The 14,392-nt window shown below is 37.3% G+C and overlaps 1 protein-coding gene across 1 annotated transcript in view; it reads right to left on the bottom strand.

The window, feature by feature from the left end:
* Nucleotides 1-14,392, bottom strand: part of LOC102923502 (killer cell immunoglobulin-like receptor 3DL1) — a 47,579-nt gene that overhangs the window by 7,770 nt on the left and 25,417 nt on the right. The gene's annotated exons all lie outside the window — the stretch shown is intronic.

The raw sequence follows: 14,392 nt of genomic DNA, 5'->3' as shown, positions 1-14,392 counted from the left end.
CATCATGACTGCCTACACACTGCTAGGTTTTCTACCATGATTTAAATGGACAAAATCTCTAAACTGTACATCAGCCCCAGTCAGATGTCTCCATGTATTAGAATTTCCATGGTCATGGTGTCTCCTCACACAGCAATAGAAACCCTAAGACAAAGATTGTAAGTGTTATCCAACATAATATATCTACATATCTATATCTATATATCTGTATCTATATCTATATCTATATCTATCTATCTATCTATCTATCTATCTATCTATCATCTATGATATATCTTTCATGTTATGATATTCTAGCTGAGAATTTTGAGTTTGGAATCATGAAGTAAATTTCCTCATTATAATTTAAAAAGAAATTACACCAGAAGTTTAGCAGGAAAGGTTAATGAGTTTGAGATGATAGATCATAATTGATACCACCAAGGATGCAGAAAATGGCAGCTCTTGATTCACCAACTCTAGAAATCTAACAATATTCAGATTATAAATATATCATGAATATTCCAAAACTCATGGATGATGGAGAGGTAGCCCCCAGGAGCACAGAATTAAGAAGATTTATAACATTGATGAGGAAAGAGTCTTTTGAACTACTTTTCCCCTTATAAAGTACCTTTGAATGTATGTACTTCTGTAAAAATTTTACAGAAGTTAGTGTTATTGGGATGAAATGCAAAAGTATGTACATGTGTAAAAATTGTTATTCACAGAGTTTATACTGCTCTTTTTTCTACACTAAGTGTAAGCTAGAGGCTAATGTATAGTTCCTCCATCATTTCAAGTCTCATTTTATGGGAAATCTTGGTAGTATAGTATAGCACAGCAACTTGTTTATTTGTATTTAGAATGCATTTGGACTCATAATGGCCAGCACATGAATCTTGTTCATTTATCTGTATCCACCTTGTGGATATTCCTGAGGAATGAGACAATAGCTGGTCTTTGTAGTGAAGACCATGTAGACTTCAAGCTATACTACCAGTCAGGTCTGGTAGACATCTTGCAACACTGGCCACCCAGCAGCCATCATAGATCCTTGCCAGAGAATATTCTTTATTGCAGAGTGTTTCCCGGCCTCTTAAAGCACCAGGAAGTACATCCAGCAGCAGCAGCTGATCTCAAATTACAGGAAGGAACCCAGCCCAAGTATAGAAACTGACACCAAAGTCAGTCAATCCAGGGTTGCAACAAATTGACCTGACTTCTATCACCAGTTATATTAAATAGTAAAGGTCTGCTTACTAACAGTGAACTCCTCTAAATGACAGAGGAGTTTATTATTATTAGTGCACAGGCATCCAAGTGTAAGAGCATAAGCATGGAAATCAGAGATGTAAAACATAACAGAGAACAATGGTGAGACTCAAGAAGTTATCACAAAAAAGGGAGACCTATAAACCCCATGATGAATAATTCCCAGAGTGTTTTTAGTTAAGTTACAGAAGTGTAAGAAACCACCAACAAAACATGGGCAGATATAAGCTGCTCATGGACAGGCCAGAGCAGTCAGAAGAACAGGTGAAGGCCACCATCAGCAATAAGAACAGATAGACTGCCCTCCAGCATATGTAACTCTCCAACTCAATAGGTTCAGTTTCCCAAGATTCAATATACTGCTTCCCTTCTTGACCTACTATCCAGCAAAGCTTTAAATCACCATATATGGGAAAAGCAACATTTTCCAAGATAAAGTGAAATTTGAACAATATCTGTCTCCAGATCCAGCCCTACAGAAATACTAGAAAGACATTTGCATCCCAATAACACTAACTACACCCATGTAAAAAGAGAATATAAACAATTTCAAACTATAAAGGCAAATAATGAAAGAACATATATGTTCACGTACTTGCTAACACACAGACACACAGACACACAGACACACACAGACACACACACACACACACAGAGAGAGAGAGAGAGAGAGAGAGAGAGAGAGAGAGAGAGAGAGAGAGAGAGAGAGACTACCCCTACTACCACCAAAATAATAGGAATTAACCATCATTGGTCATTAATATTTTTCAATACCAATGGACACAATTCCTCCATGAAAAGATCTAGAGTAGAAGAATAGTGTGAAAACAGGACCCATTCTTCTGTTGCATACAAGAAAAACCCCTAATATCGAATGTAAACATCACCTCATTATCTCAGAATAAAGCACTGGTCAAAGAATTTCTAAGCAAATGGATATAAGAAGCAGGTTGGTTTTTCCATTCTAACATGTAACAAAATAGACTTCTGTGATGACTTGAAAGGCAATGGCCTGAAATGGACTGGGCTATTAGGAGGAGTGGCCTTGTTGGGGTTGCTGTGGTCTTGTTGGAGGAAACTAAACAGAGAAATACTGGAGCTAACAGACATGATGTCCCAAATGAACATAATAGCTATCTACATCACATATCACCCAAATGCTAAAGAATGTACCTTCTTCACAGCACCTCATGAATTTTTTTTTCAAAAATTGACCACATACTAATTCACAGAACAAGTTTCTACAGATACAAGAAAATTGAAATAATCACTGTATTATATCTGACCACTACAGACTGAAGCTGGAATTCAGGGAAACAGAAACAAAAGAAAGCCTGCAAACTCATAGAAAGTTAAGAACCCTATACAGAATGATAACTGGGTTAAGATCAAGGTAAGAAAGAAATGAAAAACATTACACAGTTCAATGAAAATGAATGCACAACGTACCCAAACCAATGGGCAAAATGAGAACATTGCTACGAGAAAAGTTCATAACTTTAAGTGCCTCCATATATAAATTGAAGAGATCTCATGTTAGCAACTTAACAGCATATCTGAAAGATCTAGAACAAAAAAAATCAAACACATCTAAGACAGCAGGAAATAATCTAACCGAGGGCTGAAATCAACAATGGAGAAACCAAGAAAATAATACAAATAATCAATGAAATGAAGAGTTCATTCTTTGAGACAATCAACAGAATGGATACTACCTTGTTGTGGGATGTTCTGTATGCTATGAATATGTGTTGCTCCTATTGGTTGATAAATAAATGCTGATTGGCCAGTAGCCAGGCAGGAAATATAGGCAGAATAAGCAGAGAAGGAGAATTCTGGGAAGAGGCAGGCTGGGTCAGGAGAGGACGGCCTGCATTCCGGGAAGCAGCATGTAATGGCAAACAGGTAAAGCCACAGAGCACATGGCAACAAAAAGATTCACAGAAATTGGCTGAGTTTAAGTGATTATTTAAAAAACAGCTATGGGTTCCGTGGGGCAGGGCTGGGGAAACCTTTCACCTACACCACCTAATCCAAACTAACTATAAGCCAGGGAGAGAATATACAAATTAACAAAATCAGAAAGGAAATGTGGGACATAACAACAGACATCTAAGATAACAAAGGCATCACTAGGGCACACATTAAACACCTGTAATCCACAAAACTGAAAAACCTAAAAGAATTGAATAATTTTCTCATTGTTTACCATTTTCCTAAGTAAAAGCATGGTCAGATAAACAATATAAAGAGCCCTATAACCCCCAAGGAAACAGAAGTTCTCCATTAAAGTTTCCCAAGGAAAAAATACAGAGTCAGTAGATTCCAGTGTAGAATTCTTCCAGACTTAAGAAGAGCTCATGCCAGTACTCCTTAAATTATTCTTAGAAACAGAAGTAACATTGCCTCATTTTATGAAAACATAGTCACCCCAATACCCACACCATAACAAGTTTCAATATAATTACAAAATATAATTACAGGCCAATTTCCCTCATGAACATTGATACAAAAATATTCCTCTAAATACTAACAAAATGCATCCAAGAACACATCAAAAAGATCATCCACAAGATCAAGTAGGCTCCACCACAGAGATGTATGGGTGTTTCAACATATGAAAATCTGTCAATGTAATCTACCATATACTTCTGAAAAAATTCCACATAATTTTCTTATAAAATGCTGAAAGTCTTTGAAATTAATCTAAAAATTCTCCATGATGAAGGGATATTAGGGGTACAAGGAACATACATAAATATAACAAAAGCAATATACAGAAGGCCTTTAGTCAACATCAAATTAAATGGAGAGAAACTCAAAGCATTTCCATTAAAATCAGGAAAACCACGAGGTTGTCCAATTTCTCTGTATGTATGCAATTTGGTACCAAATCTACAGAGAAACTCTGTCTTAAACACCCCCCCCCCCCGCAAAAAAAAGAGGTTAGAGAGGTTGATTGATAAAAAGACAGAAATATACAACAGAAAAAAGAGCATCTTCAACATATGGTCTAAGTGGATGTCTACATGCAGAAGAATGATAATGGTTGGATAACTATCACCCTTAAAAGTGAAAGTCTAAGTGGATCAAAGACCTCAACATCAAACCAGAAATATCAACAGATGGGGTCAGATGCAGTGATCCACACCCAAACATTAGGCAGTGCTCTAGGAAGCCCAAATAACAAGAGAAAGGAAGGATTGTAGGAGCCAAAGAGGTAAAGGCATCACCAGCGCTTGAGTCAGTCATTCAAGTAGGATGGGCTCCTGGCCTGCAGTTACAGAGACTGAAGAGTCCATCAGGGAACTTGTATAGTTACTGTGCATATGTGTTATGGATGTGTAGCTTAGTGTTTGTTCTTGGACTCCTAGAATTGGGAGTTGATGCTATCTGTGATTTTTATATCTACATTTGGGACCCTGTTCCTCCTACTGGGTTTCCTTGTCCAGTGTTGACACAAGCATATGTGCTAGGCTTAGTGTTACTTTTTTTGTTTTTTTTCAAGACAGGGTTTCTCTGTGTATCTTTGGGACTTTCCTGGAACTCACTCTATAGCCCAGGCGAGCCTCGAATTTACAGAGATATGCCTGCCACTGTCTCACAAATACTGGGATTAAAGGCATGTGCCACCATCACCTGGATTAGTCTTACTTTTAGTGCTTTTCTCTGTTGATGTCCTTGGGAGCTTTGCTCTTTTCTGAAGGGAAATGAAGGAGGGGTAGATCTGGAGAAGGTGTGTGTGTGTGTGTGTGTGTGTGTGTGTGTGTGTGTGTGTGTGTGCTGGAGAAGTGGAAGTAGGAGAAACTGTGGTAGGGTTATAAAATATGAGAGAAGAATAAAAAATCACTGTCAATTATTAAGAGAATAAAACACATATAAAGCTTTAGAGCTATCAGCTACTGACAAAAGAGAAAATATGCCATTTGTTTTTCTGGGTCTGGGTTACCTTGGTCAGTATAACATTTCTTAATTTATCTATGTCAATGCTAATTCCATTGATATTTAACTTTGAACAGTATTCCACAGTGTACATGTGTTAAAATATTATTATCCATTCATCAGCTGAAGGACATTCAGGTTGTTTCCTAGTCCTGGCTATTGAAAATATAGCAGCACAGATAATGACTGAACAAGCATTTATGCCATAGGATGTCAAGTTCTTTGGATACATTCCAAGTGTTGGAAATGATGTACATAGAACTGTTATGTATGAAATTCTCCATATACTTAATTTATAATGAAAAACATCTTTTATAAAAAAAGATGCAATCTAACTATGAAAAAAATAAACTCTGGGTAGAAAATGTTTTGAAATTTTGAAATGAATCACCAACAGCATAAACATTTTGTAAACCACTCCCACAGACAAAAAAATCATCCACTGAATTGGAAAAACATATGCACCCACTTGATGTCTAAGTGGGCAAAGGCTCTTTCTGGTAAGTTTTACTCTCCAAAAGCCACTGCCAGGATGCACATGGTTAAAAGAGAAATTTGATTCCAGCAGGTTTTTCTCTAACTACACTCTTGTGTCATGGTGCATGTACACACACACACACACACACACACACACACAGAGTCACACACTCACATTCACCAAAGAAATGTAAAAATTAAAAAGTTAAGAGAACATTCCAACAGTTTACTTGATTATAATATAGGAGTCTGAGTGAGCTTAGATCATGCATTACATGATATGTCATGTAAATACAAAACCTGAATGAAAATACAAAGAAAATAAATTGAAACCATCCAAATTCCAAATTGTAAGTCATAAAAATTCAAGAAAGTGTAAAGGAACATTGAGTTTTCCTTGGGAGGATGGAGGTGGAATGTAGAATGAGGTTTTAGGTGCAGGATGAATATTATTAAATATATAATTTGAAATTCACAAAGAAATTGTTTAATATTTACAAAAACACAGAAAAACAAAGCTTAGAAAAAAGGAGAGAAAAACTTACTTAGAAAAGTTACTGTACAACACTCTTGAGACATGAAGAAAACTGAAAATGTTCAGACAAAAGATGGTCAAATGACATGAAACAAATTCAAATCCAATGATCAAGATCACTGAGCATATAATTGTCATGAGAGATCCTGACATCAGATTGACAAAAGAGGAAAAGAACAGGGCTGACTTCCAGTACAGCTAATGTCAGACTTCTGAGAAAACACCTACAGGACACAGGAGACCAGGATGACCAGCTGAGTGGAAAAAGGAAAAACTCTGCCTATAAATGTCAATAGCACTCTCCTTAAGAGATGAAGTATATAAAAATTATATCAGAAAACTTATAGCAGACAGAGTTTTTCACAGTAAGCTCAGGGAAATCTGTGGAATCCCTTATGCTGAAATAAATGCATGTCATAGGTTTCCCGGTGTTTTATTTGCACCACTTGAGAGGCAGAGGTGAATATCTGAGTTCATGGGTAGCCTGGTCTACCAAGTAAATTCTAGGATAGTCATGGCAACAAAGAAAAACCCTGTGTTGAGAAACCAGAAATTAAAAATTTATCCAATATGTGTTGGTTCCTGACTCAGGCAAGAGCTGTATCTGGGACAATGTATGAAAGAACTGAGTGGCAGGTTTTCAGAGTCCTAATTTCAAAAATCAGAAGGCTCACCAACAAGTCACTCACAGAAGCCAACAGCCAACACCCTGTGATGCCTGCTCTTCTGTTAGAATGAAACCTATCTATTGCAATGGATAATATCTCAATATTTAAGGATGGACTCACCTGCTTGTGCCAATGTCCTCAGGATTAGTAAGAGACCTGGAAAGAAAAACTCATGATGAACTCATCTTTCTCTTTTCAGTAGCCTGGCCATCTGACATCCCTGTACTGTTGGTCCTCTGTATATTAGAATCAGAACTTACTTAGTTAAGATGAACTCATGCATTAATATAAACCATGGATGCCAGTGTTTCTGCTGCAGGCAGATTCAGCCTACCAGAATGATATTTCCACCCAGTTATTGCACACCATCTATTCCCAGCAGGACTCACCAGTACAGATCAGGTTTAGGAGCACAGACAGCATGGTGCTGCTTTGGCTGACAAGAGGCAGAACCAGAATAAAACTTATAGGATGTGAGAGGCTGGAGGTGTCTACCTGACCACAGCACGGAAAACTTACCAACAGAAACATCCGCTCTCACTGCCTCATTTATGGTGTGTGTGTGTGTGTGTGTGTGTGTGTGTGTGTGTGTGTGTGTGTGTGTGTGTGTCAGGGTTTTTCTGTCGTCCTGGCTATACTGGAAAGCACTTTGTAGACCAAGCTACGTTGGCTTTGAATTAAAAGCCCTACCAGCATCTGCCTCCCAAGTGCTTCGATTAAATGTGTATGTTCTCATAGTAGGTTAAAAAAATCTCTTTTGCCATTGACTTTGAGGATCATAACTTCTTGGAATTTGTTCAGACTTTAGCTTTTCAGCAAAGGCATGGACCCTGACTACAAATGAATTGCATCTTGAACCCAGTCCCTTTATTCAAAATGTTCAATCTGATTATTTTTCTCAAATTTTTGATGTGTTCTTTGCCTTTTTAATTCACGACTCAGTGTTTCCTCTGGCATTCTATACAACATGTCCCATAATTATTTTTCATATTGTAAGAATAGTCCTAATGTGTCAGTCAAAATGATTATACTGCTATTATTCAAGTTTTAGGTTATAGTTATTCAATTTCTTAATTAATCATGTTGGTATTTAGAATAATAAAATTCCACTTTTTAAAAATCAAACAAACAAAGCATGTAAGGTTTTGCTGTATTTGAAATTTGTTTTAAAAAGCTGAAAAAATATCAAAAGATGGAGAATCTCTCCTGCTCATGTATCAGTAGGAATTTCATAGTAAAAATGGCCATCCTATCAAAAGTAATCTAAAGAATCTCATCTATGCAATCACATCAAAATTCCAATACAATGTTACACAGATCTTAAAAAGACAAATTCTGGCTTTAATGTAAACACACAGAGAAACTAACAGGATAGTTAAACTATCATGAAAACTCAAACAAATGCTGGAGGTCTCACCACTCCTAACTTCAAGTCATACTATAGACCTATGTGAATAAACACACCACAGTATTGGTGCAAAGACAGACAGGTTCATCAACGGAATCAATTTGAAGGCCCAGACAGAATTCTAAACATCTATGTGTATCTGATCTTTGCTAAAGAAACCCAAAACATTCACTCGAAAACAAGACAGTATCTTCAACAAATGGTTTGATCAAACTGTATGGCTGCATGTAGAAGAATGCAAATAGCTTCATACTTATCAATTGCAATAAACTCAAAATGAGTATAATCCCTAAGTGCATTCTAAATATGTAAATATTCTCCTTATAGATACATGGAAATGTAGCTCTCACACCTGACAGAATCTTCTAGAAAGAATATTCTCTATTATGAGAATATTGATGTTTCTTTTCTAGGTTCCTTGTCGAGATGACATATGTCCTACTGAAGTAAATAGCAAGTGCTGTAGAGTCAGGAAAGAGCCTTGTAAAATAAAAATGTCTGAAAATATGCAAAAACATTTGTCAAATTATACATATTAAACATTCTTAGATATTTCTAAGTCAACCATTCAACAATGAAGTGAAACAACACGACATAAGAATACATATCTGGTGTTTTTGGTAAAGAATGTTGAGTGTACAGGGCTAGAGAAATCATTTATCCATTAAGAGTGTGTTCTGAACTTGCAGAGGACCCAACTTCTGTTCCTAGTGCCCACACAAGAGGCTCACAACTGCCTGAGACTCCAGCTCCAGGGGATCCCATCAATGTCCTCTTCTGCCCTTATAAGCACCATAACTCACATGCACATATTCACACATCATTTAATCAGTGTGTGCTCTTACACCAGGCTAAGAAATTCCCCCTGTCTTTCTGTATATTCACAGCACCTTTTCTTTTCAAATAAGCACAGTCTTGAGGGTTTCTATGTAGTTTTCAGTCACTCATTGTCCTCTCAGTAACGTTCATTCACCCTGAAACCCAGACAGAATGTCATGGGTTGAAGAGAGGCAGCCAAGCCCCACAACTCCAGAAACAGTTTCAGTCACATTAGCAGAATGCTTAGGAGGTTAGACTATCTTTGCCTGCCACTAAAATAAGTTAGTCTTCCTGTTAAGAGACAGTCTAGCTTTTGTGGGAGCCTTGTCATCCTTGATAACCTGCTTTCATTAAGGACTCACTGGGGACACAGGAAGGTGTTTTTTTGTGTGTTTAAATGCTGATATAGCTGCAGTCCAGTTAGCTTCCTGTTTGTGTGCATTCAAAACTACAGGTACTTGAGAGGTAGTAGGACCCACAGGATGTGTGAGGTCTCAGTTACTGACCACACATTTCTAAATTTGTTACTTCACATGCAAAATAAGCAGTTCTTTTTTGAAATACTTAGCCTTGTGAAGAGTTGCAGAAGAAAGAAAGAATCCTTTTGTTTATATTTCCAACATGAAAGGAGGGTTTCCCTATAAATGTCTAAGTTTGCTCAAATTCCTGTCCCTCTTTCCATCTTAAATTTATTTTTATATTTTTCCTGGCAGCCTATATTGTGCAGTCCAGGTTTTACCAGAATTCAGTCATGAAGCCAAGACTGGTCTCAAACTTGAGTTAATTCTCCTCCATCCTGCCCAAATCTGGGAATATAGGTGTTCACTACCATACTTGCCTGTAACCATTTTTATCTTTATTTTTATTTTTGAAGGAGCAAAGTTTTGTTTCACTTGCAATTTCATCATTGTGGATGAATCAAAATTACTGTCACTGAGGAGACAGTGGTCAAATTGTATCTACAAATAAAAATCAGATCAAGGAATGTATGCTTATACTTAACTTGTGTACTTCATTCTTAAAGGTTTAAGGACTTCCTCCTAAGGAAATTATGCCACTCACTAAATATTGGGTAGGTCTCTTCACACCAATAATACTGAACCAGAATATTTCCCTCCAGACAAGCCCATATGCAAACTCTCTGTGATTTCTACAACTCTTAGATTCTTGAAATGATTCTTGATTCTGGCAAGTTGACATTTTAAATTAAAATTCATACAAGTAGATATATCAAGATAATATTGCCATTTACAATTGCCTAAAACATTTAGAAACAAGAGGACACCTTTCTTGAGAATATTTATGAAGGACTGTTAGTCATCAGCACACCATGGATACAGTTGCACATTCATGTCTGTTGATCCACTAGGTAGTTTTACAGCTGTGGTGCTTTCATTTGTATAACAGCCTTGTCATGTTCAGAGACCAGCCTCTCACTGTACTTCTTCCCATCTTCTAGTTCTTATGCGCTCTTCAAAGCCTTCTTTTGTGATGATCCCTGAAGCTTGGATGGGTTTGCTGTAGATGTTCCAAGATGGCCATTTGTCTCTATATAGTGTTTTAGGACTCTCGGGCTGATGTGTCTGAGAAATGCCTGAATTTGTTCTTGAAAGACTTTAGATCACACCCACTGCTCCTGCTGGTTTCCTTTCTACTTCTAGCTTGGTATCTCTTCTGCTTTCCTGTTACATGCACTTGTCTCCCACCATCCTTAATTTTTATTCTCCTCTTCTCTCTCTCTCTCTCTCTCTCTCTCTCTCTCTCTCTATATATATATATATATATATATATATATATATATATATATATACACACACACACATATATATATATACATATATATATATATATATATACATATATGGCATAAATGCTATATTTTGTTGCTAACAAAAAATAATAAAATTAAAAATATAGAAACATAATTCTTAATTTAATTCAACATAATGAAATATGTGGTAGTGTAGATGTAACCAATCGTCTTTTTAAAATAAGAAACACAGAGCCAATGTAAAAGAGAAAGCCGAGAGGTCAGAGCTCAGAGATAAAATCTTACCTCCTGCAGTGCTCCTAGCTTCCCAGAGAGAGCTACTTCCTGTTTTTCTGTGTTTAAATAGTCTTTCTGTTCTGCCTTCTCATTGGTTGTAAACCCAACCACATGACAGCCTCATCACTGCCTGTAAATACTGCCCTCCAGATCTTAAACGCGTATGTCTCCAATACTGGCTGTATCCCTGAACACACAGAAATCTACCTAGCTCTTCTAACCACCATGCTCTTGCTATGGCTCTAATAGCTCTGACCCCAGGGCAACTTTATTTATTAACATAAAATTAAAATCACATTTCAGTACAAATAAAATATCACCATATTTCCCCTTTTCTATTTTAATAAAAAGAAAATAGGCAAAAGGTTATAACTAACAAAAGAAAAACTATATACAAAAGTACAATAACTATATACAATATATACAAGTAACAAATACCTAAACGATGTCTAGTCCATTTGTATTTAACAAATCAGAGAAAATAATTCCCTTATCTATCTTATTTTAGTAAGTCCAAAATGTATCTAATTCACTTTCTATCCTAATTAATCTTCAACTATAACTAACTAATCTTCAACTCCCTCAGAGACCCAAGAAGGAAATAATATTAGCTAACAAAAATAAAAACAGGAAGTGCACAAAAGCAACTTCCAAAAATTTTGTGAGTTGACAGAAACAGCCAGCTGCCTGGGCAGTCATGTGAGGTTTCTTCGCAGTTTTGGGGCATAATCTTCAGCCTATAGGCTTATCGTATCTGACAGACTCATTTGTGAAGTAGGTTGTACACAAGGTCAACAGTTCAACCTCACATTGGGTGAGAGCAGTCCATGTACCAGAAACACCTGAATTCCACTAATGTCATGTCATGATTCAGGATTTTGAATTCTGGAAATTGTTGATGGTTTTTTGAATTCAGCTGTCCATTCTTCTTGGCTGTGTATATATGGCTTCATCTCAGCATCCCCTTCTTCTCCACATCCCTCTATTAAATGCCAGTCTACTATCAAGAGGCGTGAGCTTTCAATTGTTGTTCCATTGCACAACAGAAGCCATCAGCCCACTGCCTGTTCAGCTGCCTTCGAAGAAAAGGGCACTGTACCTTTTCCGGATTGTGAAGGCCACTTCAGGGATGGTGCCATATTGTCCTGGCCTCAGAAGATGCCTTTTGATAAAGCCATAACCACATTTGTTTTGGCAGGAATCGGTAGTCCTTTGTTTCGTGTTCTGTCTGTCCATTTTGTCCTGTTGATTCGAGGATACTTTGTTGTCCAGTGGCTAACTTTTGCCACAATGAAAGTTGACTCCATATGCAGTTTCTTCAATGCCCATATTTTCTCTAAAGTAGATTGGTACTGCCAGGAGCCGACATGTCTCAAAAAAGAAAAATTTTCTAAGTTATTAAAACATTTTAAATGCCATATTCGGTAGATCTCTGAAGGGTTTGAAGATGACCTGTCTAAAACATCTCTGCTCGATTTTTAAAACATTATCTAATATGACTACAAGCTCTATGGTAATGTCTAACTACTAACTTTCATTTCTTTATATCCTAATAGTTGGTAATAATGTAAAGTATTTACAACTAGTAATTGTCTTTTTCTTTTCTTTTCTTTCTTTCTTTTTTTTTAAAAAAACAAGAACCTTAAATCTAATCTACTTTGCTTAGCCTTTTTCCTAACCCTTGACAACAACTTGTAACCTACCCCCCTAAATAATGAAAATTATCCCAGACCCAAAAACCATTAAAAAGACCAAAAAAAACCACCCGCCCCACACCAACTCTTTGGGAATGTGGGCATCATTCTTAAAATTGCTTCCTGCTGGGTATGGGTGAAGTTATCTTTATCCTGAAAGAAAAAATTTAGGTTAATTGTCAAATTCTAGGAAAGGTAACTATATCCTTCATTATTATCCAGTCTGTGTATAATACCAAAGTTCAGGGTTTATCTCAAGTCCTTATTCAAGTAGTCTTTGAGACTGGAGTGAAAGCAAAAGTGAAAGTGAAAGCATAGCCAGCTAATGCTTAAATCCAGCCACTTGTTCCCTCTTGAGCCGAGTCAAGGCTTGGCTTGACAGGCAGGGGCCCTGCTTGGCAGGGCAGGCCTGAGTTGTTTGTAGCACTGGCTTTAAACAAGCAGCTCACAGTCCGGCCTGAGGACAAGCAGACCAGGGCCGGGGCTAGGGAGCCAGCTGCTCTGGCTAGGGAGCCGGCTGCTCGGGCTAGGGAGCCAGCTGCTCCAGCTAGGGAGCTGGCCCCAAGCAGTTTTTAATGGATTCTTGTCACGTTGGGCGCCAGATGTAGATGTAACCAATCATCTTTTTAAAATAAGAAACACAGAGCCAACGTAAAAGAGAAAGCCGAGAGGTCAGAGCTCAGAGATAAAATCTTACCTCCTGCAGTGCTCCTAGCTTCCCCAAGATAGAGCTACTTCCTGTTTTTCTGTGTTTAAATAGTCTTTCTGTTCTGCCTTCTCATTGGTTGTAAACCCAACCACATGACTGCCTCATCACTGCCTGTAAGTACCGCCCTCCAGGTCTTAAAGGCGTATGTTTCCAATACTGGCTGTATCCCTGAACACACAGAAATCTACCTAGCTCTTCTAACCACCATGCTCTTGCTATGGCTCTAATAGCTCTGACCCCAGGGCAACTTTATTTATTAACATATAATTAAAATCACATTTCAGTACAAATAAAATATCACCATATGGTAGTTTATCTTTCTGAAACTTGCTCATTAGGATAAACTATGATTTCCAGTTGATGCCAGTTTTCTAAAACATTTCTATTTAATTTTTTCATTATGTATACATGTTAGGAAAACAAAATATTTGTGCCCAGTTCCAACTAGTGAAGCCAGGAATGTCAACCATCCATGGTTGTCTTTTCAAAAAACAGATGTATATCCTGATTTTTTCCTAGAGAGCTGGTAATTAAAAGTGATCAATAGCCTGGTGTCTCTATTGTCTGAAGGGGCAGAATCTATGAATTACCTATAAGCTGGCCTAGAAGTAGCTAATAGTCTGTATAAACTGTTTTCTCTGAAAGGCCAGGCCATATGAAGCTCCCAAAATGAGGACTGCAGATGCTTAATAGTCTTTGAATCCTTTACATTATCTGCACAGTCAAGTACTCCCTCATGCTCCAAAAAACAGGAACAGAGATGGTTAATAGTCCAATGACCACTAAAGTATTTTTGTGATAGAAAACACATAGCAGCCTTCCCTAGGCCTTTTTAGCAC

Source organism: Peromyscus maniculatus, chromosome 1 (assembly GCF_049852395.1).
Source record: "Peromyscus maniculatus bairdii isolate BWxNUB_F1_BW_parent chromosome 1, HU_Pman_BW_mat_3.1, whole genome shotgun sequence".
In the NCBI taxonomy this organism is placed as follows: domain Eukaryota; kingdom Metazoa; phylum Chordata; class Mammalia; order Rodentia; family Cricetidae; genus Peromyscus; species Peromyscus maniculatus.
This window is presented reverse-complemented; position numbering and strand designations above follow the sequence as displayed.